Here is a 26,392-nt window from a genome sequence, read left to right as displayed (position 1 = left end):
ACACTAACCAGGGTCTGATCACGTTACTTCTAATAGTGGAGGCATAACAGCTAACTGAAAAAAGTATACATTGGTCTTCTGTGTAAAGTATGACTGTTGAAATCTCATCTGATATCATCAAGATTGTAAATCTTGCATGGCTTCACAGAATTACATGGAGTTTCTAGTATTAAAATTCCTTACTTCTAATCCTATATTTTTGCCAGTCATCACAACTGAAATTAACTTTTTAAGAATGTCTTTTGTTATAGGAATAAAGATGCAAAGGTTAATGACACAGTTTTATTCTTTCTGGTATTATGCCAGGTTCTGAGCCTGAGCACTGAAAGCTTGCAAGTATGTGCTTGAATATACCATAATGCAGAACATTAACCAAATATTTTCTAGAGCTGTTCAGAACTGGGATCCCTTCAGATATTAGTAACTGGGCCATTTATTGAAAAGGAAAGTATTGTATATACAAGAAGAAACCTTAGTTATATCATTTTTACTCTGGCAAGCCGCCTCCCTATGTTCTGCAACCAACAAACTGAAGATGAGGAATGTTTTAACACCTAAAAATTTCCAAATCAGTTACTGCTTGCTGCTGTAAATAAAAGAAACGCTATCAAATTATTTATTTGCATATATGTAAAGAAATCTATATATAGTTGAATTCTATATCTTGAGTTATAATTGGACTCTTCGAGTTTGAGGACATGCAAAATCCATCATCATGTCCCATCTCTCTTATCCCTTCCATTCTGACGAAAGTCAAAGTGAAATTCAATGAGATTCATTAAGACTAAGGGGAAAAATTCTCATCCACTGAACATAAATTAGAACTTCAATTATACCATTTATTTATTAAAATACTAGTTATCAAAGCTTGCAATTTCCTAGAGTATACTGTCAAAATCATCCACAAGTGCCACAGTGAAGGAAAGAAGTCAGTTTTCAGAAGCTAGTTAGTGCAGACACATCAAAAAAAGAGTAGACAATATTATACTTGTGAATCTGTAGGTACATTAATTTGTTCTGCAATCAAAAGAAATAGGCTTATCCCTTTTTTATTTTTCAAATAAACATTAGAAGACTACTAAAATGAGATGAACTTCAGCTGTAGCACGTCATTTATTATGAACTGTGCTTTGACAGTATAGCATGTAAAGCAAGAGAACACATAATTGTAGAAATATTTTAAACTTAATATTGGTATAAGTTGGCTGAATTACTATAAGTGTATTAGCAACAAGGTACTTGCAGACTGTATTTTTAAATAATTATCTAGATTAATTAGTATTCAGCCTCTCCAGAGTATCAAGGTATATATACAAGCTGTAATGAATTTGAAACTTCGTTAGAAAGGTGTGGAGTTCATCTATGCCACATTTATTAATCCCTAATCAAATACCTTACAATTGTATTAATATGAGGCAGAGATGCATGTTTTTCACCTCTTAACTGATATTCCCTTACAACTTTGTCTTAGTTTCATGAAATACTTTGTCTATTACAGATGCTTGCAGTCTCTCTAGAATTCTATAATGTCTGGCATGGTCATTCAATATTAAGCACTCAGATGTCCTAATATCACATTTGTTCTTTTGATAGGGAAATTAGTGCTCAGCTATTCCCATAACTTGTAGTATTTATAAGAAAAAAATATCTTGTATGACTGTATTCCAGTATTGTCTGTATATTCAGTTCAGAGGAAATCCAACATATGTGATCAAATTCATCTTGTTCCAGACAGTAATAATTTGTGTTATCTGACTTTATTACTTTCTGACTTGACCTCTTCTGGGTTGATCAAGTGTAAAAGGGGCCAGATATGCCATCCATTTTCAAAGTTCATGATGTGCTACCTGTCATCATGAATCTCCTGAGGGCCAGGCTTACAACCAGGCCTTTTATGTAGTGCCATTTTTGAAATGATGCTATGCTAGTTAAGAAAATGAAGAATATTTTGATAGCATGTGAACTGTAAAACTGATACCACTTTTCAGAGTCTAAACTCATTGAATGCATGGATGTAAATTTGTATATCAGTATATTAAAAACATCTGTGTAGGAACCCTGTTATTACTTAACACCCACATGTTGTAAACTAATAATAGGATTTGTATTGAATCTTCTGTACACTGTTCAGAAAATTTACTCTACATCCTCCACTCTACCCTTTAAAAATTTAATCAAGCATCTGTCATTTCATATCCTTCTCAAAATCCTTTATTTTGCTGCAAAGAGTCCATATTATGTTCTGATTATTAGAAGAAACAGGTTGCATCTCAGATTAGTTTACCTCAGTGTAAATAATCTCTCAGTTAACATTTGAAAATAAAGTAAATGCTCTGTATTAGCATGTACATGTTTAAGGGGGTTGGATTAAAATGTGAAGGCAAACAAAAATGAAGACATTTTCCATGATTCCCTTCACTTTTATTCATGTGTATATATGAGCACAATTGAGATCCACAGTAATACTTTCTTCTAGGGAACATGCCTGGAAACGCTCAGTTATTTCATTAACCATCAAACAGAAGATTAGTCTGAGAGCCAAACTTGGATAGTCTAAGGACTCTTCATGCCTCCTTGCTAAAATACTTTGCACTTCTTTGTGCAGCAAGCATGGGTTCACATGGCTGCACAGCTCTGCATTCTCATCATGATGGACATAGCTGTGACTGGGTGTAGTCACATTCTTCTCATGTAAATTTACAGTGCTCTCAAAACAGCAGTCATGTAAGAAAAGTCTCCCACTTCTCTACACACTACGCAGAAAAAGTGAGAAAATGATCTGCTGAAAACCATAATGATAATTCAGAAGTCAATGAGACTTAAGTACAAGCAGCTGTATTACTACAGTGGGTGACATGATCCAGATAGACGAACAAACACCTGCTACCCACCTCACAGCATATTGTTAGACATAATTAGTCAATGTTGAAAAGCACTTTAAAATTCACTGAAAAAAAAAAAAGGGCAAGTATTATTAATTTTTATTGTAATTATCATAATCATCTCTATTATTGTTATGGGATGCAGTGTGAGAAGGTAAAAGATTGCAGCTATGAGTGCTGTTGCGAGAAGATGCAAAATATAATTTACTTTTCAAATTCTCTAAATGACAGCCATGCATACACCATCAATTTGACTACTGTCCTTGGTCCCACTTCTGATGTCTCACACTGCATGCATGACAGCTTGCAGCTGGATTGTTTTTAACTCTTCCTGAAAAGAAAATTTACCAAAACCAAATTTATGTTTTCTCAACACAGTCAGTATGTATAGGACCATCGCAAGGAATGAACCCTACACGTTGGGACAGTCCTCTAAAAGCAGCACTACAATTCAGTGCTTTCAAAGACACTCATACCCCTCCCTGAAGCACTTAGTTTGCTTTCTTCATACGGTTCTACAAAAACTATAATCCTACTGAAACACTCCAACACTCATTATTTCAGGCAGTTTGGATCACTGATGAACAAAACAAACAAACAAACAAAAAAATCAACAACAACAAAAACAAGTATCACCACAGAAGGGACCGCTGTAGCCAGAAACGTTCTGAACACCAGAGACCATTTGTGTGGGTTGAGGTTCCTGGAGCCTTCCTCTTGGCAAGACTATCATACCAGCTTTGCCCAACCTGTCTGATTCTACAGGGTAGGAACACATTGCCAGTTTTACCAAGTCAAACATTAAATCTCCCTGCAGACCAAGCTGTTAATGATGATTGTCAGCTATAGATCTTGCACAGCTTGGCACAGAGCAGGACCTCTGGGACTATCACAAGGAAGCAGTTGTGGCAAATGCTCAGCTTTCCTTATGTCTGATTGAGGACAAGAGAGCAAGAAAGAGAGGGTGCAGCGAATAAAGATCACGTCTTGGGGGCAGAAAGTAGTGACAGCAAGCTAGAATAAGCAGGGCACAGCCAACATAGGAGAACCAAGTTTTCTGTAGCCAGCAGTCTCCTATAGCCAGCTCATCTGACTGTACAGCCAGCAAACAGGTATATTTTGTCCTCCTGTCCTCAGGAGGACAAGTAAGGGGGCTGCACGATGGAGTTCATCTACTCAGTGTGAAACCACCAATTATCCTTATATTCTAGTAAGCTGCACTGGGAGTGTGGTTGACATGTCACATGATTTGTCTGTCCTGAGCAGCATGACTATTGCTTCATACATATCACTAAAGCAAGGGAAATTTCTCTTCTATGAATCCGTACAGCCTCAATCCCCATAAACCACTGTTTTCCTTATAATCTAGCATCTTTCTTCTCTAAGACCTATTTTCTAATAGCATTTGGTACTGTTACTAAACAAATTTTTCCAATTGGTTAGTACATTATAATTCCTGGCATTTCATGACTCATACATTTTTTTTCCTAGAAATCATAAATTATGATATTTCAAAAAAAGATTCCATTTATTTTGTAACAAGGCTACAAAAATACTTATCCTCTATTGTACAACATTGCGTTTGTTACTAGGCTAGTAAATGAACAATAGTGTGTGTACACACACACACACACACACACACACACATATATATATAGGCAATATAAGTAATGTGGGAGGATCTATCACAGTTATATTACAGGAAATGTTATGTACCCACTGTACCTAAAAGTAGCTATGGTTAAAAGTTACCTGCTACATTTTCTCCTCAACTGCATCAATAAAAGTAACAGATACAGTACCAGTGAAGTTCTCCAAATTATTTTAAAATATGTTTTATTGGCTTTCACAACCATAGAATCAAAGAACAGCTTGGTTTGGAAGAGACATTAAAGATCTAGTTCCACCCACACTGCCAAGAGACAACTTCCACTAGACTTTGTTGCTCAAAGCCCCATCCAGCCTCATAGTGAACACTTACAGAGATGAAACATCCACAACATCTGCGGGCAACCTGTTCCAGTGCCTCATAACCCTCAGTTAAAAAAAATTCTTGATGTCTAATCTGAATCTCTCCTCTTCTAGTTTAAAGCTACTATCTCTTCTCCTATCACAAGACTTTCTGACAAAGTGGTCCTCTCCTGCTTTCTGGTAGACCCTCTTTAGGTACTGAAAGTCCACCATGAGGCCTTCTCAGAGACTTTTATTCTACTGACTGAACAACCCCAACTCCCTCAGTACTTGAGGTATTAACAAATCTCAGATCATATATACCTTTACAGTTCCTCCTATTGTTTCTGTAGCAGATACTCCTGATTTGCCAGTTTGTCTCAATTATTGTTATTATTATTATAATATTAACAATATTAACTGTATTAATAATATTTTTAGTTCTGCTTTAAAAACATCCCAAAATGTATTTCTATGATTAAGTTTATTGGAGAAAAGTCTTGAAGTTCAGATTCAACAGTTTTGTTTGTTGTTGTCTTTGTTTTGTTTCGGTTTATTTTAAATATTCAAAACTGTCCGTTTTCATTTGCTGGCTAATCCATTTCTCTCTCCTGAAATAGAAGCTAATATCTTTGCCATGATATGGATCTCACTGATGGAAAATCTAACTAAATAATGCAAAGAAACCAACTTCACTGTTTCTTAAACTGATTTTTCAGTTAAACACCTTTAAATGTAATGTAAACAAAACTCCACGACAAATTTACCATCTGCCATAATGCATTATTTAGATTAATATACTTTAAGTGTAAGGTATGTGAGAAAAGTGAGATAGTTAATTTTCTTCACAGAAATTACAGGTACATTAAAATAAACAAATTTCTAAGAGAAACATTTATTCCTAATGCATTATATTCACCTATAAATGTCAAAACCAAATAATGCCTGACATTGTTATTTCAACAGAACATTGGTAAATCCTTAAATTGAAAGTCCAAGTTTTGTTAGATTATTTTTACCACAAGTCCTCTATATCAACTTTTAATATATAAGTTATGGAAATAGGTCCATATCAATTCAGACATATGGGTCACATATTTCCTTCAACACGCATAACTGAAAGGAACTTCAAAATAAATAGCAAATGAATCGGAACCCGTTATAATCTTTATTATAAAGAAATAGATGGACATAAAATTGAACTTTGAAGACAACAGCTGTCTTCAACATTTTGGGAAACCTGAGCTTAATTAGATTTCAAGGGAAGCCTAAATTAAATTTTAATCTATTGTGATTTAGTTTGACAGTTGATTGTCAGAATACTATACTGTAAGTCATGGATCTTTCAGGTGACACCTCAACATTTTAGGTATTACATCAGATGCTTCCTTTGCTGGTATATCAGAGTTGTTTCATTTTCTCACACCGCCTATATGCACAGGACTAAAAGGAAATTAACAGATCATTTTTTCATTAGAAGAATCTGTACTTCTAGCCTGTTTTCCATAAAACTACATCATAATGAAAGATATATATTTTGTGATGCTCTTTTAACTAAAATTTTGAAAACACTCCAGACTATAAGGCAAGTTACATGACCAATAGATTTGTGTCTATTCAGCAGAAAATATTATTTAAATTCTTCTGTAATGCAAGATCAACAACATTTTAGCCAATTCACATAATTAAAAAACAACAGGCCTTCCCTAACTTGAGAGTAGATCTGTGCTAGCTTACCATTTACCCAAGGGCAAAAATATTTCTCAAAAGCCCTTCCAGTCATCTGACATCTGTGTAAGTATTTGCTAATGTTTGAGTAATATTTAGACAAAATATGTTGAACCTGCATTCATCTTTCTGACAGTGCCATATTTTCCTCTCAAATCTCTCAGACTTTTACTGATAAAGATACTGACTAATAAAAGATTAGATGCTTTTTTAATCTCAGAAACAAAGAGTTTCTCAGAAAATATCAGGCACAAAATAGCACAAAAATGGGGCAGTTATTTAGAAAATCTAGTCTATTAAGTCTGATAGTAATATAATAATATAGATAGTAACTAATATAGATACTGTGAACAGAGTGGTCTTCTAACATTGTTTAGAATGACCAACTTGAACAGAGATTTTTCAGCCACCTCAGAACAAAGCAGAATATTTTTCTACCACCCCTTTCCTAATAAGGATGTAGTTATATAAATAAATATTGTATATAAATATATATATTAATTAATTTTCAACTTCCCTTAAAAAGTAAAAGCACTAAATGGATTCAAGGCAAGCAAATATTTATAGCTATGACTTGCAAGTTAGCTTCCATTTATGTATTTTATGGATCATAAGCTATAGAAGTTGTATAGGCAAGCTATCCAACAAATAGTTAATACCTTTAGACTATGATCACCTACTTGGTTTTTTTGTTTTTCAGGAACTAATTAGGTAACTGATATAACTGGTGCTTTTCTGACGTAAATATATATGGAAAAAGAAGCTGAGTTACTTGAAACTTCTTTAAAAGTGAAAGTATGAAATAAAAAAAAAAAAAGATGACATAATGAAAAATATAAAAATAACTTGATAAGCAATCTTTAAAATGACAATTAGATCCCAAGATTCTTCAAACCTTATTTAATTTACATATCATTCATTGTCCATCTGTTGTATTTCCAGTTTTTTTCTTTGCCATCTGGTTTTTTGATGCTGAATCCACAGCACAACTTTCTTTACATGTAAGGCCTCTAAACTGTAACTGATTTAAGTGATTTATTAAAATGTATTATAAAATAAATATGGTTAGGCTTTTTTTGAACACAAGTTACACACTATAATTTACCCATGTAGCTTCTAATGACTGGAAAGATGACTTCTGAAAAGAATAAAGAGCCAAAGGACAGATCCAGAGAAATCTCACAGCATTTTAGAAGAACAGAGATATTGAGAGGAATATATGATAGAGAGGAAACCTGATGAACCGAGAACGTGTGATACCATGCTACAGGGGAAGCAGTAGCAGCTGTTGCATGTTAAACAGCACTTTACTTTGCAATTGGTCCTAATAATTTTAACAGGATAGACTTCACTTCATTGGTGCTTCATACTCTGTCCTTTGTAACATACCCAGCAATTTGGCCTCTTCATACACCCTGGGACTCTTAGACTGTTGCAGTTGCTCATCTGTTCTGATTTTTGTCTTTAACTGTTCCATGCTTCTCCCAACAGACACTCCAACTCTGTCAATTCAACAGCTGCTACACACACTTCTATTTCTGGCAGAGTACACCAATGGTTTCAAGAGGATTACTTGAAGGGTAGGTAAGTCAGAATCTACAGTTCTGTAAAATATAACAGATTTGATCCTACGTGATCTTCACAGGTTGGGCTAAAGAATTGTTCTTAATTCAGTGGATTCTAAAAATATACCCTTGTTTTGATCACTATATTTTCAGGCTGATTAAACAGATAATTTCTATGATTTTACTCATTGTAAACGAGGGGAAGGCAGTCACTGTAGAAATGGCATAAAATGCATTAATTGCCTGGCTGGATATGTAAATAGGTAATAGAATAGTGAATGGAATGGCAGCCTGCTTTCTAGGATTTCAAGTGAAAATGAAGCTTTTTATCTTTGAATTCAGAGCAACACAACACTGGCCTGGTAGATAGCTATCTGCTATAAGAAAACTCCAGAGAGAAATAAAAAATTATTACAAAGATTAAACTGTTCAGAGTTTTCACAGAAAAAAAAAAAAAAAGAAAAGAAAAAGAATGAGGCATTCAAAAATCACAGAACTTAAGCATCATTAAAGTTTCTCACTGTTTGGCCAACTAGGAAATTCTACAGTTTGTGAAAAGTCCAAAATCAGAGAAAACTCAGTAGGAATGGCTGTGAAGTCAGAAATATGAGACAGGGGTTACTATTTTTATATTTAGTTTAAATAACACAAAGGAATTTATTCCAACCTAATCTACTCACTTCTGTCCATATCTAGATGGACATGAATAAATAATGATCATTTATAAAGGTACATAACATCTTCAGGTTTAATTTTACCAAACAGATACAGTCTATCTAAGCACATTTCTTCACCATCTTAGAATAAATGGTGTTGCTAGCCAAGCTCGAGCCATGATTTTTCTCTGCTTTTCCCATTCTCCACTACAATACTTCTGGGCCTGTATCAGAAGAAATTAAGTTCTTGTACTTCTTAAACTTCAAGACCAGAATTCTGTCGAGGATATCTGTGGTTTACAGATGTGAAATGCAAAGTCAAGGCATATTTTGACCCCAAATCTTCTTTGAATACATTAACCCATTCAAATTCTTCCCTGAGAGTACTTCAGGTCCAATGCAACAAATGAAACAAATCTGAAGCAATATCAGATATGAGCAAAGAATTTCATGAAGTTCTTCATGAAATTAAGGAAGTGATTCATAAAATATCAATCTCATTCTCAAAATACACACCTTACTTAGAAGCTTGTCACAGCATAAGGCAAAAAGTTCTCAAATGATCTGAAGGACATATTCAGATCTCTGCCCTCCATTCCACTGTCACTGAAAAAGTGCTGATACTAAAAAAAAAAAATAAATCTCTTTCTCCTCATCACTGCAGTATCTCACTGATCAATTCTACTTAAGTGTCTCAAATTTAAAACTGTTTGTTTTTAACAATTTCGAGTCCTAAAGAAAGTGTTTTTGACAAGTAATATTAATTACCAGAAGATTACATTCAGCTCAATTTTGTTATATTACTTAGCCCTTTCTCAGTAATCCAGACTTCCAAACCAGTAGATTATTCTATATGAAAGCTCAGTTTATAGGAGCTTTTTCCTCCTCTAATTTCTTTCAGGTAAAAAAATGTGCATAGCTTACAGCAATATGGAAATCCACACAAATGTTAAATCACAGTTTTTGGCAGTATTTAGATAATTTTTAGATATTTTAGATACTGTTTTTAGATATTTTTAGATATTTTCTTATTTACAAGTTACAAAGCAGATAAGTACATAACATTCTAAATAGCTCCAGGAAAAAATATCATATGACAACATCTTTAGTGAAGAGACTGTGACACTTAAAAAAAAAAAAACACCTTGACAGAATAACATAAATTTGAGCTTGCCCATTCAGCTGGGCTGAATGCAAATTTGCTGTTATGTCAGTCAGACTGCTACAGCACGCATAGAGTATTTAATCAAGTCACAGAGATTGAAGTTGTAACCAACCATTTAGTCCAACCCCCCTGCCCAGATACTCTTTCCAGGTATGTATCCCCTACAAACACTCTGAGGATGCACTCTGTTCCATCATCCAAATTATTAAGACCTTGAAAAGTACTGGATGAATATTGACCTCTAGCACACAACTAGTCACTGGCTTCCAGTGAGAATTCATGCTACCAATCACTACACTCTGGCCATGGCCATTAAAACTTTTCAAACCACCTTACTGTCGGCCCATCCCTCACCATTTTTACTATGAGAATCTCAAAGGAGACAGTGCTTGTAGAACAGACAAAAAAAAAAGTGGTTGGTCAAGGTAATTGTGGAAGACTAATTACCAGTTACTGGCACTGTCATGAGATGAAGCAGAGGAGGCAAGAGCAGAACAAGCTAGTTAGAGAAGCCTAGCTCTTGACTCTTTTGTAGCAGTGGCAGCTCTCTACATTTGTTGGCATCCTTGTCAGAAGCTTGCCACCCATCTGACTTCGAGGAGCTGAAAGATCATCTCATGAGGAGGTTCTTCCTCCACTGACACTGGAATAGAAATTCTTACACAGAACTGCATTTGCAGGACTCACAACTCAAGACAAGTGATGACATGCTACCAGAAAGAAAAAGTGAGAAGTATGAGGTAGGCAGAAAGAAGTCTACTGCATAAGAGGCAACATTTTCACACTGCCTTCTCCTCACATGGACTGCAAAGGCCAAGGTTGCCATTTCACAGTGGCCCAGACATTACTATCACAGCTGCCCGCGGATGGAGTAGCAAGAATAGCCACTCATGGATCTCATTGTGCTCAAAAATGTCAGGGTAGAGAACCTGCCCATCCCAGATACTCCATATCTGGAGTTGGTGGCCTAGGATTGAGGTGCAGAAAGAGCTTCTATTTAGAATACAATCATAGAATCACAAGATCATATAGTTCAACCATCCACCTACCAGTAGTATTTCCCCACTAAACCATGTCCCTTAATACAACATCTAAACTCTTGAACACCTCCAGGGTTGGTGACTCAACCACCTCCCTAGGCAGGCTGCTCCAGCACCTGACAAGTCTTTCAGAGAATAGGTTTTTCCCCAATATTCAACCTAAACCTCTTCTGGGGCAGTGTGAGTCCACTCCTTCTAGCCTTATCTCTACTTACAAAGCAGAAGAAGATAATCCCCACTTCTCCACAACCCCATTTCAGGCAGTTGTAGAGAGTGATGAAGTCACCGCTGAGCCTCCTCTTCTCCCAACTGAACAATTCCAGTTTCCTCAGCTGTTCCTCATAGGACTTGTGCTCCAGACCACTCATCAGCTTTGTTACCTTTCTCTGAGCATGCTGCAGCATCTTTTTTGGAGTGAGGGGCTCAAAACTGACACAGTACAAGGTGCAACCTCACCAGAGATCCCCTAGTTGTTAGGTGAATGCCATGCAATTTCTCTCAAGATCATCTGTTTCATAACCTTCCCAGCACTAAAAGGCCAAATCCTCCTTACAATCCTTCTTATGTATGGAAATCACACTAGTAAGCCTTAAGTCCTTTGGGACCTCTCCCATTGAAAGAGTCTTTATTTTCAGTGGTCACACAATCCTCACTGCATTCAGTCAAGGATGGAGATTCTCCTTAGCCCTTATCTTACTAGGGACATATTTGTAAAAAAGTTTTTATTCTTGTAATGCTATAAATATGGAAAATACAGCAATAATAGCAGAGTAGCACAATCCTAAGCTACAACAAATGAGAATAAGCCAAAAGGCAGCAGCCATGGACACAAAAACAAAGGAAAAAAAAAGTTGCTAACCTCTGGAAAACCACAGGTAGGCAGGGATCTCCAACTAGATACCCTCACCTCCACTACCAATCCTTAAATGAGATCTGGGAAGAGGTGGATCCTGGTTCTATCCCTTCCGTCATTCAGCTGCATTGCTTGCACCTTAGGTCCCCTGGGTTGGTGCTGCTTTCCCACCAGGTGCTCAATCACTGTGTCAGGCCAAGACTTAGTATTTTCACTGCAGTTCACTTCTATTGTTGTGGCCAGGTTGAATTCAACCTGGACTTTTGCCTTTCTAATTTTTTCCCTGCATCTCCTAACAACTTATTTGTAATCTCCCCGAGTTGCCTGTCCCTTCTTCCACAGGAGGTTGACTTTTTCTCCTGGAACCTCAGAAAAAGTTCCCTGCTGATCCACATCTGTCTTCTTCCCCAACTTTCTCATCTTATGGCACAGGGGTACAGCCTGCTTCTGCACCTCTAAGTTGTCATTCTTGAGGACTGTCCAGCATTTCTGGACCTCTTAACCCTTTAGGACTAACTTTCAAGGGATTCTTCTTACCACTGTCCTGCAGTGTTCAAAGCGCACTCTCCAATAGTCCAAGCTGGACCCCCTCAAGACTTCACCAAGAATAGAGAACTCTACTATTTTGTGGTCACAAACAGCTCCCAGCCTCCACATCTCGCACCAGTCCTTCTGTATGTGAACAGCCAGTCCAGCAGGACACCTCTTTCAGTAGAATCCTTTACCAGCTGCAAGCAAGTTATCTTCCACTCATTCTAGAAACCTTGACCCCTTCTTCTGCACTGTATTATATTTTCAACATATATCAGGGAAGTTGAAGTCCTTTATGAGAAGGGCCGGTGATCACACAACTTCTGACAGCTGTCTGTAAAACACCTTGTTCACCTCTTCATCCTGTTAAGTGGTTGTATGGAAACTGCTGAATCACACCTGAACCTCTGAGTGACCACCTCAGGCAAGCAATGAGTCAGCCCTGGGAACACAGGTGAAGAAAATTCTTCTGTGCTATTGGAAGGGTGGAGACTGGCTCCACCTCTCCTAGACTCCATTTAGGAGCTGACTACCAGAGGGGAAGTATCTCTTTTTAGAGATTGCTCCTCTCAGAGTCTTCTTAGTGAGCCCAGGATAAGGGTAAGCTTTCCATCTGTTCTTCTTTGGTTTGATAAGCTATTTAGCCTAGCTTTCCTGTATATTTCTTAATTATAACATCTGTATATTCACTGATTATACAGTGGTCTATAACAAACTCATATCAGGATGTCAGTACTGTCAGCCCTCTTCTCCATAGAGACTCAACCTTACCACTCTCAGCTCAACATTGAAACACTCTTAAACAAAGAGAACGATACCACTACTCCTTCCTTATTTCTCCCTTCTGAAGATGTTATAGACACTCACTGTAGCACTCTTCTTATGGGAGCGATTCAACCATGTTCAGTAACAGTTTGCCTGTCACACGATGGCTTCCAGATTCTCCTGCTTGTTGCCCATGCTGTGTGCACTAGTGTAGATGCAATTCAGCTGAGCTATTTGCCTCATCTCCAACCCTGTCATTATTCACCATGTCTTCTCCCTGACAAGCCTTGTTTCAACCCCTTCCCCCTTCATACCCAGTTTAAAGCCCTTTCAATAAGCCCTGCTAGTTCCTGAGCTAGGATTCATTTCCCCCTTTTAGAGAGGTGAGACTCATCTGCTGCCATCAGGTCAGGCATTAAGAAAACTGCTTCGTGATAGAAAAAAATAATAATAATAATAAAATCTTCAATTACACCACCTTCTTACCACACATTTATCAGATGGGTTTTCCTGGTCCTCTCTATATCCCTTGCTGCCATGAAGGGCCAGAGGAAAACAACATCTTTAATCCTTTTATATCAACTAACCACTATAATGCCCAAAGTCTTTTTCGATAGCCAACCCTCAGGCTTCTTTCAATATCTTTATTGCTACCAACCTGAACTGTCACTAAGGGAAAATAATCAGAGAGACTAAACCTTATTAATAATACACACAGATTCAAGAAAGAAGCTTTCTATTAATGACCTAGTAGATATCACTGAGATCCTAATTAAAAAGTAACTTAAAATCTATGTTTTGTTAAGCTTTGACACTGACTGATTGAAGAGGAGAGAGGAAAGAGAAAAAAAAAGGAGAGGAGGAGTGTAGTGATGTGGCTGTGGCTGTGACAGCAGCAGGATGAATCACAACGGGGGGGTGTCAGGAGGCTATAAGAGAGGCAGCACCATGGTGCTGCAGCCTAGTGAGTGCAGCATGCACCTGCTAGTGTCCATGGCTTGGGTGATCTTAATCACCCTGGTGTTGATGGGCGTCATCATGAAGCCTCAGATGAGAATTAATCATGTGTATGTGGATATACAAGCATCTGCCTGCAGAGCAGTCTAGTTCAGACATGGTTTGGCCACTGCACAGCATGGAGCAGGAGAGCCAGGAGCAGAGCGGGACAGCTGAGGGAGTCCTGCTCTTTGCTGCCTTGCAGCACTGGCAGCTCTGGGCCTTTGCTAGAGTCCTTGTCTTGCTGTTTGGAAATGCAAATAATTTTCTTCATTAGATAGGTGCAACTTCACAATTGCAATCTCTGAGGTCCCAACTATTTCCAATTTCCTGTAGGTTGTCACCAGATTTATTCTGACTGTGAAAGTAAAGGAGTTATGCTATGCAGTACAGGAGTGCTTTGAACACAGTGTTTTAGTATCAATTGATTTTGAACAGATGTAATGCTATTTCAAGCAATGGCTGCATGTGTTTGCATGGCACGATGCCTGTTGCAGGAAGAGAACCTTCTTGGAATGGTGTGTATCAGAGAGCTCTCTCTCTGAGTTTTGATTTTCCTACTTGGAAAGAACCTGCACAGCTGAGATCTTGGCTTTATCTGGCTCCCATACATTGCTGTCCAGGGCAGCCTTAAGGAAAATGCTGTAGGAAATGCAGAGAGAAAGCTGATATTGTCTTACCGCCAAAGGAAAATAATCGCACTTTAGGAAAAGACAGCAAATATTTCCAGGATTATGCACTGCCTTTCCCAGTCCTGTTTGCTCATATGCTTTATACTATACATCAAATATAAATTTTTGCAAAAATAAAACAAAATCCTGCTCTCTTACTGCTTCCAAACTTTTGAAAGCATATTTTGATTTATAGTCTCATTTCTGTACTAATCAATTTTCTGAGGCATTCATTCCTTATTACGCCTTCATTCTCCACAGAATTTATTCCATGCAGAATCATGGTAGGTGATTGCCAGACTGCATGCCCCTCTCTTGTACAACTTAGTACGAGGTCCATGAAATGTCAGATGTGAAAATAAAAATCAGTCTTTGGATTCTACTTCTTTGAAAGATATGGACATTTCATCCAGAACATTCATTTTGTGAGTATCTCAGAAACTCACCTCTACTCAACTCAAACATCTTGATACAGATCAACCATGATATATATGTAATTGATTTGTGAGATCAGAATTATAAATAATAATAAATTGCATTAAAATGTATTTGGGGATAAATACACATTTACACAGAAAATATTTGCTGAAAGAAAAATAATAAGAAAATTGTAATTTCCTTTTCTTGAAGAATATCTAGAAAAAATAAACTTTGACTGAAATTTTTTCGCTAAAGATGAGGATGTTTTTGATACTCAAGACCTATATTGCATTTGGTACTTTTCAGAAGGAAATTTGGACCTCAAGCTTATTAAAGCAAACTAACATCAGAAGCAATTTACAATCCCTACCTGATGTCTGTTGAAATATCTGCAACAAGTTACAGACTCTGTTGACTATTTTTGTTTAGCATACAGCAAGTGGCTCATTCCTATCAAAAGTACCATTTATCAGTGCTGTTCATTAAACAACACAGGCATTTGGGGTCAGCTCAGTGGGAAGAATGCTGTATTACAAAAGTAATTATTTTCCCTAAGCAGAAAAAAAAAAAATTGCTGAGATGGTGAAATTTTGGATGACCGAATGACTTTGTTGGTATCAAAATTTTATTCCTATCTGTCATCAAATCTTGGGAAACATACAGTTCTCAAACTCTCTCTCACTATCCATGACTTCATTGTTATTGTTGTTGATCACTAGGAATCCTTATACCAAAGGGCAATGTCATAAGGATACAGACCATAAGCCTTTATCTTCCTTATCTAGGCTTGGAAGAAAAAAAGAAGAAAAAAAAAAGGACTTTTTTTTTTTATTTTGTATGACTGGGTTGCCTTAAAATGGCTTTGGTACTGGGAAGAGCCAGGAAGAATGACAGCATGAAAACAGGAGAAAAATCAACATGTGGCTGAACTGAGCATAAACAGACATGGCAGTTCAGTGCAATTCCCTGGCTAGCAATGCTGAAGGACAGATGTCTGAATTTGGCTGATCAGAATGAAGGAAACTGGCACAAAGATCAGGACGTCTAAAAATAGCATATATCTAAAGCCTGAATTATTTCAGTTAAATCAATCCATCTAAGAGCATAAAAATATTCTTCCTTTTTGCCATCCTGGCCCACCTTATATATCCAGTTAATATAAAGCAAGTGGTAATACTGAGAGTGTATTTATTTTATTTTGATTAATTTTTTCAACATATTTATTCTTTCATTAGTTTTTAAAATTTTAAAATTGACAACTTCCACATACTTTTTTTTTTTTTTTTTTACATTACGCTTCCATTTCTCCCCTATAGGGCATGTGTGTCCAACATTTTGGCTTGCCTGAGATGCACTGAGTGAAGAGGAATTGTCTTGGGCCACATAAAAAATATATAATATAGTTAATGTACATAAGTAACAAAACTTTTTTTTACTTTTTATTAAAATGTAAAAACAAGAGGGCAACATAAATAAAACTAGTGTATTGGATACATATGCTAGAGTTATGGGTGTTCCATATATGATGGTGTAAGATATATTCAAGTTGATATCTTATTTTTAAACAACAAATCACAGAGTGCAGTTCTCTTTGCACAGGCTTACCTTGCCAATTTTTCTTGCATGTTAATCAGAAAGTTTTCATGAACCATTTTTGTCATTGAATGTTGAGGCTACAGCTGAAAAAAAAGTGAAAATCATTAAATTACAGACAACATGTAATACAGTGTCACACACCATGGAATAACAATCACAACTGCAATAGAAACTGTCAAAACAAATAATTTAACAAGTGTTTTGATACAATTCAAACTAAACATCAAACTAATACAATTCATTTATTAAAAAGGTACATTGAAATGGTAAACATTCACTGGAAATGAAGACAAAATATACAGTCTCATTGAATACCAACTCTCATTGGATGGATTCCCCAACTTAAAGATGTTTTTTGCATTTACTGAATTAATAACTAAAAAATACTAATCTCTGAAATTTAGTACTCAAAAAATGCTGATATACTTGTGCTTTCCAACACAAAAAGATGTTCAAATTCACTTACTACCATAATTGAGTTACAGCATGCTTCAGAAAACACTGAAAACACTGTGATCGCTTCAATAACTTTTTCATTTTATTTTAGAAGCATTGAAACAGAATCCCTATTGTACAAAAATTTGGGTTTCACTTTTATGCAGAGTATCTCATACTAAGATAGCACATTAGAAAACTAGCATATTAGCAAATTAACCACTTTCACAAAATGATTGAAAAATACACTTTGGGATCAAATTCCATTCAATAATTCATGATAAATGAGGTGATAAATCACGATGTACTGCAATTCCTTTTATATCACATTTTAATTTCTGGCTAAATACATGCCCAAAGAGATATCTTTCTGGTTAGGAATATTTAAGTTCAAAGTTTAGATCTGCAAAGTATACAGGAATAATTTAAGCTATAATTTTATTAAAAAAAAAAAATGCATATGTTTGCAACAGTGATTGCAAAAGATGTGGAAAATTCTGGCCATCTGGAATAATGCTAAAACAGACTCTTGCTAGGTTAGAGTTTTGTTGTGTTGATAGCCAGAGCACTTGATTTCAGTCTTTGGCACTTCTTGTTGTTTGCAAATTACTTTCATCAGCCACCATAACACTATCATAGCAACACATTTTAACCCTACTTAAAATATATGTTCACTTATGACTGGAAAACTTTGACAACAAAACTGAATAAATTAATCATTACAATTTCTCAAAGTCATTAAGATTGCATTTACTTTCATTTATCAGGCTTCACTTGTCATCTAGATATACAACAAGCAAAATTTAGCACAAAGAAAACAACATTAAATGTTTAACATTGGTTTAATAATTATTTTCAGACATGATGACAAATTGTTAAAATGGTAAGTGGGATACGCTAATTGTTTTACTCAATTACAAAAAAAAAAACGCAAGAGAAATAGAAACACATATATATAATCTGCATTTATAATCACTACTGAATGTGTTTTTTTGGGCAAAAAGAAACAATTAAGGAAAAATTGAGATGATATCAAAAGGAAATTATGACAGGCAGTACAGGTTGTTTTACCTGGACAGATCAACACACTGGACCAGACTACAAACTGTTGAACACTGGTGGAAAAAGTTGCGTGCAAATGTTGCTAGCAGAATTATGGGAGTGACTTTCACTATCATGTGCTCACATATTTATGAATACGAGTTTAATATCATGGTCTTAACCAGACGTTTACTTTGATATTTCTTGCATATGTTTGACTAGAGGATATATTGAGATATCTGTCCACATGGTCTCTGAATAAGATTTAAAACTGATGATGTTCACCTTTAGTAGACAGTAGAAATTTGTTAACAGTTTACCATTATTATAAGTTGTAATATTCCTATTTTCTTAATTTATATACTAACCTTAGCAAAACTGAGATAAGAAAATAGCTGGCAGTTCACCTGAGATATAATAAGTTTGAGCTATTTGATACATTCTTTTGGGTTATTTTTCTGAAATATAAAGCATAAGAGCCATTTTGGTCCCTATTTATATTTCTAAATTTCTATTACTATCAATACAAAATGAGCTAACACTGAATATCCATTTCTAACAAGTGGGACAGTCAAGTGAGATACGTTAATTTTGTCACTAAAGCTGGAATCATTTAATTTAAAATGGACATTTACATTTGATCTGGTTTTCCTAGCTTCTCTATAGTCAATAGAAATTGATCATGTTAGACAATGTCTAAGGCACAGCTCATCAAATCTAAAATTAGATGTTTAAAATAAATCATATACAGACAGTACATATTTCTCCTAATCAACTATCAGAGTAGTGTGATTAGATCCATAAAGAGAAAGACAAAGATATTCTCTCTGAGTATCTGAAATTCATTGAAATTACAAAATGAAGATTTTCTATCTGTTCTAAATTCTTGGAAAATGATGGAAACTTAGAGAAAAGTTTAAGGTCTTCAATAAACATTTCTATCTTCATCTGTCAAAGTAAAGAATACATCTCTCACCATGGCTGAAACCACATGTTTGAGTCTACAGTTATCTGGTAAGTGTAGCTTTGTCTTCAGCCTCTTGTTTAAACTTCAATGCCAGTAGTATTAATTTCTTTAGTACTTACAATTATTTTTTTAATACCACAGGTAGAACAACTCCGATCACACCTTCCAGTTAGTATTTCCTTACCTCTGTTAGGAATGACTTACATTACCCATCCCATTGCCTATTCATCTACACTTGTTAATTATTTCAGAATGTTTTCAGGCTTCATTTTACTTGACTAGCTTCAATAATTTAGTGTCAATTATAAATTTATTTTCTTTTAAGTCTTCTTTTTACATGCCATATAAAATTATTTGTAGAAAATCTGACATGGAAAATATCACAACAACTGTTAGCCTATGGACAAATGAAAGATTTGATTTACACTCACATTCTCCGGCTTTTGCTTTTCATTACTAATTTTTAGTCATTACTTCTAATCTACTTCTCATACTTTGACAATCTTCCCTGAATGGTCTCTTGTAAAGATTGAAGTGTGAAGTGGTTAGAAAAATCAAGTATATTATGAGAAACACATGATTACATATGAATAGAGTTATAAAGAGTGTATCTATCGCTAAAACAAAAATATATGCTATATTTGTTATGCTTTTTAAAAAGGTGCTTTTATTTCTTCTTCAGAGTGATTGCCTATTCATGTGCACATGCCTGTACATACACATACATATAGTACATACAAACATCCAACTCTGGATACTTCAGATCTCAAGATAGTATAGTAATTTTTTGTTTAGGAGGGGAGGCATGCAAGTTTGATCACCAAATTTTTTTTTTTTTAAGATGAACCAAAATCATAGGAACTACCCAGTTTCAAGAAACCCTTGACTCTTGAATCTACAAACTAACATTGCATTCTACTTACTCACATTGATATTTATTGAAATATGCCTGACCAGCAGTAAACAAGATAGCTTTAACTACTGTATCCCTAGTGTAAAGGGAAACACATAAAGCATGGATCTATATTATTCTATACTATTCTACCATGTCCATATCTTCATCAAGAGAGATTATGATCTCAGAATTACGTTGAACAGGAAGGAGCTTCATAGGCCTCTCCTGTTTCTCTTAGAATTGGCTTCTGGAAAAAAAAAAATGGAACAAGAGCATACACATGGAGTTAAGATTTTTCTTATAGTCCTCTTTGACTACATGGGCAGATGTTTATCATACAGGAACTGCCTGAGATTGCCAGGTCTTCTGCATGATGGCACTCACAGACAAAACCTCAGGCAGTCTGGACAATTATTCAGCAACTAACAGTTGCTAAAACTTTCTAAAAACAGCAGTGATCATAGCAATCCTGGGCAAGGCCTGAAATCCCATGCTGCCAGGTCACTACAAAACTTACAGCCAGGTACCACTTATTTAAAAATGACATATTTGCCAGGCTGTGCTCACAAACACAATTGATTAATTGACACCAGTCTTTGTAAACAAATATTAATAGCAGAGAAGTTTGAAGGAAGTTTGCATGTTTCCCTAATTGCAATATAAAGGATACACTTTATATAGGAATAGGAATTCCTTTATAAAGGAATTCCAGATTTGAAGCTGAAGGCATCAAATTACTGTTGGCATTCAAAGAACAGTGATCAGCTCCAGAGCATATTCCTATCACCACGTTCCCATCACCAACAGCTATTCTTGAACTATGAATTTGTGACTGCTTTGCAGAGGTAAAATGATGCTGGTTTGTAGATACCTTCTGGTGGAACATCTGCACCTTCTGCGCCTGCCACCCAGTCTCTTCTGTTGGGCATCACAAAAACATAATTTCAGAATGGCAGCTGTTACTTTCACCCAAGCAGAAAGATATAACTTGTGCTGATTACTTAGCTTGATTAACAACTGTAAAATATGCTTTTAGACAAGTAAGAAAATTTCAAGTTAAGCTACAATGTAATTCCACCCAAGTCAGTTGTGACATGTGAATATTCACACATAGACCTAGTTGTTTAACCATCAATGTATTCAATCACCTTCTGAGGCAAGGAAGGCAATTGAACTCATCCTTTAAGTGAATTATGACTAGTGTAGACTTTTCCAAAGACTCTTGCTGTCACTAGCATTCAAATGAAAGAGCCTTATATCAGAAGATGCTGGGCCAGTTCAAAATGAAAGTACTCATCTGAAAATTTGAATGAGAAACTGAATTAAACATTTTTCAGGATGACAAAAACGTGTAAGGAAGATAGGCATTCAGCCCATTTCCTACGAGTATTCTACATCCGATACTGGAAAAACACCCCAAGTCCTCTTGCAGAAATAAGTCAGACACGTGCATAGTCAGAACAGCAGGATCCCTCCTTTGTTGCACTGCAATGAGAAGACTGCTTATCAGGCACATCTGAACTTATTCTTTATCACATGATTTGCTGCCACTTATATTCTCTTTTCTTCCTCCCAGCTCTTCCTTTTTGCAACTCTCATCCCTTCAAATAAACTCACACTCCCAGCTTTCCTTTCTCTCTGGTTGATTCTACTCGCTTGGTATTTGCAAGAAGATTGTCTCAATAATTTATAACATAGTTAGCAATTCTGTCAAGCTACTGCCCCCTTTTGTTATAGATGTAATTTCCTGTTTCTGCCATTTCTCATGCTCCTATCTCATCTTACCACCTGAGAATTATCTCTTTCTTATCCTATTTAGTTGAGAATACTGATTCTAATGTATCAGCTAAGTTTACTATTCTTAATAAATTTATTTAGTCTTTTTCTACTCTATCTTGGTAATTATCTTGATTTCTTTATTTAATCCAGTGTGTCAGAGCATGCAAAAGTTTATTCTATATATTAAAAAAAAAAAAAGTTTATTCTATATCCCAGCATTTTCTACTCAAGTATTTTCATAATGGAAGTACAGTTTTTTTCTCAACACTTTAATAGGTAATACTTATAAAATGCCCCTGAATGAGCATATCTTTTGCAACTTGCTGCTAAAACACATTTTATATATATTCATTCTTTCTTCTGTTTTATTCAAATCAATATACTTTCTCTGAAAGATATGCTGGGCATAACCATCCCATATCTTAGGGTTCCTAGTTTTACACTTTTTAAAATCTGCTAATTAAGGTTTTGAAGGTTTTTAAGGTTAGAAATGTTTTCTCATTTTTAATCTTGATCAACCAGTATCACATTGTTAGGTTAGTTTCATATACGCACAAACAGTTTATTCCTCTGGACATTAAACTTAATTATATTTTGGCAGCATCAATGGTACAAGCTAGTGATGTTGGAACTTTCATTAGTACGTCTTTACAATATTTATAATTTAGGTAATTGTTTTCCTCCTACAGCTCATGATAAGAAAACTGTAGACAATTTTCCTTTAATCTGGTCTTCCTATGAACAATAATGAAGTGACAATAAAAGTGTTTTTTTATTGCTTTTGTAAGTTCCCTTTCTATGTGTCAGCCTACATTTCTGATATATGTAGGTCTTTCTGGAAGTAGCACCTTATGTTTATTTCTGCGGGAACTACAACAGAGTGCAATAGCACTATTTGATAGAGCAAATTCTCAGCTACAAAATTGTTTTTCAGCATAGTCACTACCATTAGCTGTGCATTTGCCAGCGACGAACAAGAGCCTGCATGCCATACTTGCAAAAATCTGCATGGCATCCAGAACGTGGCTTGTCTTTCATGTCACTGTCGCCACTGCTGAAATGCACCACCCACCACCTCAGTGTGCTCACATCCACTGTTTGGATGTCTCCATAAGTGTTCAGCAAACATCAGTGAATATCAATGGGTACCATTTTTCCTACATATAGGAATTCAATTCACACCTTTGCTTCATATACATTTCTATGTCAGATGCCACTCTGTAAGACTGCCCTTCTGCTGTTTCCTGTCACATAGCAAAAAACAGTACTGGAATATTGGCAGGAAGATTCAGCCTCTACTTTCATACCACCAACACCAGCTTCTGATGCCATGGGACAACATAATAAAGTAGGAGGCATTACTTTAGGAGCAGCCCTTGTACAAAGCTAGCAGCTCAAATTGTCCCCAGTACAAAATTTCTATACAGAGTTAATTATCTTACTTTTCCACTCATAACTAAATTGTAACTTAGGGTCAAAAGAAGCAGGATCCTATAGGGATTACTAGGTCTTTGCAAATGACAAAAGTAAAATTATTCTAGGAGGCAATCCTGTAATTCTTTAATGAGAAGAAAGATTGCCTTTTTGGGTGCTTCTTCTCCAGATTTCCTAGAACTGAATCCAGCATTCAGTGCAAGCAATACAGAGCGAGTAGCCACCCAGAAGGATTTTCTGAATGCTTTCAAAAAACTGAAAGTTACTAGATGCACAGTACAGTGACAGAAATATTTGCAGATTTCACAAATAATGCTTTAGATCTGAGGGTTTGGTTAATACAGGCTTCCAGATTGCAGTGGGAAAAACAATAACAACAACACTTTTAACATCTAAAAAAAGTGGAAGGCTTCTTTATCTGTTTACAGACATTTTAGGCCCAGAAGGAGGAAAAGTTTTACCAGTTACATATTATTGGCAAGTCAAAATTGTTATTAGTATGTAAAGAACAATGAAAAGCAGCCTATACTGACACCTTGACAGAAACAACCACACAGTTTCAGACATAAAAAACTAAATCCTGATGGATCTCTGAGGTTATCCAACAAAACATGTACAAATAAGCATCCACATACTACAGAATTTTTCACATAAAAGTATATTTAGGTATCAATATATATATTTTTTTCCATTACAAAAGTAAGTTCCTTGGACAATTTTACTATGGCTGCATTAAGGGAGTACTTCAGAGCCAATCTGAAAATAACAGAGGTCACAGTACATTAACAAATATCAATCTCATTAAATTATTACATATTTTTCACTGTAGCCAAATAAGACATGCATGAAGCTTAGCTACTATTGCATAATGAAGTAACAAGGTTGTGTTATTGCTTCTCAAAGGGAACCCTTTAGATGTGACCAAGCTACTAATTTTATTATAACTGTCTAAAATACCTTATGGGCTGTTTATTAAAAATAAAAAATAAATTGCTTCTGCCACTGTATAAATCTCTAAGTATACAAGGCCTAGAGGGCAGCATTTTGAAGGAGAAATATATGAATATGTTGGAAGTAAAATTTGCTTAGTAGGAGATTTTGGATTTTCATTTAGTTGCAGTGGAACTGCATGTGCCTGTCTCAAATTATGATAATATGCAGTTGAAGTCAAAACTGAATATCATAAAAGATAATGCTCACACTACATAAAAACACAGTACATAGACACACTCCATTTGGAAATCACTTTCTATATTACAGCTAGTGATAATCCAAATTGCCAAAGGAGAAGAGAGGACATATTTTATGAAAAAATTTCATCCTTCTAGTTCCACACTGCATCTAAATCATCAGATAATAAGAATCATTCCTCGAAAGTTTAAACTGCAAATTAAAGTTGGATTTCTGGGTTTGTGGGCTTTTTTTGTTACTTATGTTTGGGTTTTTTTTGTTTATTTTAATTGCAAGGTGAATTTCTGCAAGGCCTGCTGGTAGCCATTTTAATGCTATTATATGACATAATTTTTTTAAACAATTTTTTTGGTTGCAGGCAACAGCGACAGTGGAAATGTTGCCAACAGTGCAGCATGAAGTTGTTACTCTCAAAAACGTTCTTTTCCCAAACAAAAAGAAGTGCAACTTACGCTTTAGTCTGCTACTATTTTCCTTTCTGACTTATTCTCAGTAGTAGTCCCAGACTCTGTATATTGTGTACTGAAGATTTCATAAATCAAAGAAAACAAAGCCATATCTTTTTATTTATCAAAGATTTCTATAGCCAACCATATTTATCTGTCTCTCAGCCCCTTTCTTTTTACTGCTTCATCCTACAGCATAAACATTAAACTGGATTTGTGACATGATTTTCATGACTGAAATGCCACACATAGGATTATGACTTAAAGAAAATATCAAGAAGAAAATAAGCTGTGAGGATAGGCTGTAAGCTTTGCTGCTGGATTAAAGCACAAATCTTCAACAGTAGCTAATAGAACATGGATATTGCTAATCAAGGGCATTTCTTTTACTATAAATGTTCTCACTCAAACTTGTTCAGCTATGACAACTCATTTGATCATCGTGACAGGAAAGGATACAAAGCCTGAAACACTGCAGACAGTTTGATTACACCAATGGCTTATACAAATATTTTCTTGCTATGTTTTTTCAGCAATTTGTTTTCAATTTGTTTTATTGATCCACTGGGAAAAGGAGAACAGTTCTTTCTTTGTAAAACAGGAGTGCTTACCTGCTAATGCTTGTTTTATCTTAATATTTACCTTCAAGATTTCAAGCACATGCTATTCTTGTACTTCAACAGAGATTAAAATCTGGACTTTAGCATTTGATAATTCATTAAGAAGCCTTAATAAATTACCTGGCTCATTGCATCATTTATCTGATGGCAACAGTTCCACAGACTTTCCTATTCACCTTCAACTTTTTTTTTTTTCTCTAAAGGAGAAGAGGTACACTGCATTCCTGTGTTCTCAACTAGGAATGTTCTGGATTATGAATACTTGTGCAGGTGGATCAATAGACTTTACACACCTATTACATTTTTTCACTGAATCAAGAATAGATGAGCTGTGGATCGCCATGTCCCTGGTTGCTACAAGTGAGAGTATATGCTAATGTGCAAAACTTGTGTTTCACAAAGTACAGCACTCAAGTTTAGGCTTAATTCTCATAATCTTCCTTGTTAGTGCCTTGAGCAGAAAAGGACAGCACAATTAGACTTCTATTTGCATAATCTTCATATGTAAATGATTACTATCATATTAGGCTTCAGTTCAGTTCACCTTGCTGTGTTTGCAAGACAGGGCTCATCATGGAGGGAATAATTACACTGCCCTGGTGGTCCTATGTCCCAAATGTTTGCCTAGGATGCACTTTGCACTTTGACACAGAGGATCAAACTCTCTTCCTGCTGGAGTCTCTGAAGCAATAGGTAATCACTGTAGGAGATCTGTCAGATATTCATTTCACTCTCCCACATGCTATACATTTCTTCTGCTGTCTTC

At 35.7% G+C, this 26,392-nt stretch overlaps 1 long non-coding RNA gene across 2 annotated transcripts in view; it reads left to right on the top strand.

Annotated features, from left to right (window-relative positions):
- The window catches only part of LOC146545519 (uncharacterized), a 45,231-nt gene that overhangs the window by 1,699 nt on the left and 17,140 nt on the right, over window positions 1-26,392 (top strand). Inside the window, exon 2 of one of the 2 annotated variants that reach the window (XR_014887574.1) lies at window positions 8,052-8,140. This is a non-coding gene — a long non-coding RNA (uncharacterized LOC146545519). Of the gene's footprint in view, window positions 1-8,051; window positions 8,145-26,392 lie in introns of both variants that reach the window. The other variant, XR_014887572.1, reaches the window with a different exon arrangement.

This window comes from Meleagris gallopavo, chromosome 1 (assembly GCF_905368555.1).
Source record: "Meleagris gallopavo chromosome 1, MGAL_WU_HG_1.1, whole genome shotgun sequence".
NCBI classification, from domain to species: domain Eukaryota; kingdom Metazoa; phylum Chordata; class Aves; order Galliformes; family Phasianidae; genus Meleagris; species Meleagris gallopavo.
This window is presented reverse-complemented; position numbering and strand designations above follow the sequence as displayed.